The sequence below is a fragment of the Myotis brandtii genome, unplaced genomic scaffold, assembly GCF_000412655.1.
Source record: "Myotis brandtii unplaced genomic scaffold, ASM41265v1 scaffold123, whole genome shotgun sequence".
In the NCBI taxonomy this organism is placed as follows: Eukaryota; Metazoa; Chordata; class Mammalia; order Chiroptera; family Vespertilionidae; genus Myotis; species Myotis brandtii.
This window is the reverse complement of record NW_005354291.1, coordinates 13805819-13807001: the sequence shown is the minus strand read 5'-3', so window position 1 is coordinate 13807001 and position 1183 is coordinate 13805819.

Sequence of the window (1183 nt, the reverse complement as noted above, 5' to 3'; positions counted from 1 at the left end):
CACCCTGGCACTGGGCCAGGCGACCTGAGGCCGTGCCCCCCACCCAGCAGGGTTTGACGGGGGTGGGGCAGGCTGGATCTGGGTCTCGCGCAATTTCCAGGTGCACGTGGGTGGGTGGGGACTTGACTCTGGTTCCTGTGGCGCACCCCAGACTCTGACAGGAGGAAGATTTTCATATACATTTTACTAATTTTCTTTCATCTCTGACACTTCTATTATAGAGAAAGGGCAAACAGCAATATTAAAATATTTCCTCTAATTAATTCCCTTTTAATGTGCACAAATTTCATGCATTGGGTCACTAGTTTCCAATAACAATTAAATGCCATAGCTAAAATTTGAGCCCAGGTGTGCCTAATGCCAGAACCTATGGTCCTGACAGGTACAACCCCCTTCCCCACTGTCTCCTGACAGCACAAATGTATGATGCTCAGCTACCAATATGAGGTGAGCTTGATCCAAATATAGTAGCCCAGATTCTTTTAACATTCCTCACAATTATAGATTGTAACGTGGGACAGGAAAAGATATTCTCAGTGGAAATTGGCTTGGGCTGAGCACTAATAGGTAGAGGAAAGAGAAGTGACAAGAGAGACTGGCGTTGTTGGACAGTCCATATACATCACACTCATGTGGAAGGAAGAGCATAGTCTGAGGGACTGATGACACATCATCCAGCTGAGAATCACAACCATCCTAGCTCGGTCATTCTACTGAAGATTAGTTATCTAAAGTCTCTGAGCCACACTTGTGTGGTTGTAAAGTGGAGATATTACTGACCCTTACGATATTACAAAATATATTCCTTATCTGTTGCTGTTGAAGGGCAACAGAATATGCCACCTCCAAGTATTTCACTTTAGCATAAGGATTATTTTGAGCAGAAGGCAATTAAAAAGAAACAAATGCAATAAAAGCTCTCTGCCTTCTTCCTCTTTGCCTAAAAGCAGGGCGCACATTTATAAAGGTGTCCCCTCTCTCCTCTCCCCTCTCTATAGGAAGAACAGAGTGAATCACTGGAGACAACTCTAGACTTTTACTAGGCACCAGAGGAATCTAGGTTGCAAACCTAACTAACCTGTATTTATCATTATTGGCCTGTCCACAATTTTCTACCAGTAAGGGAGAAAAAAATAAATTTCCTTCTAAATTCTTCTGGCTAATCTAATAATCAAATTGACAT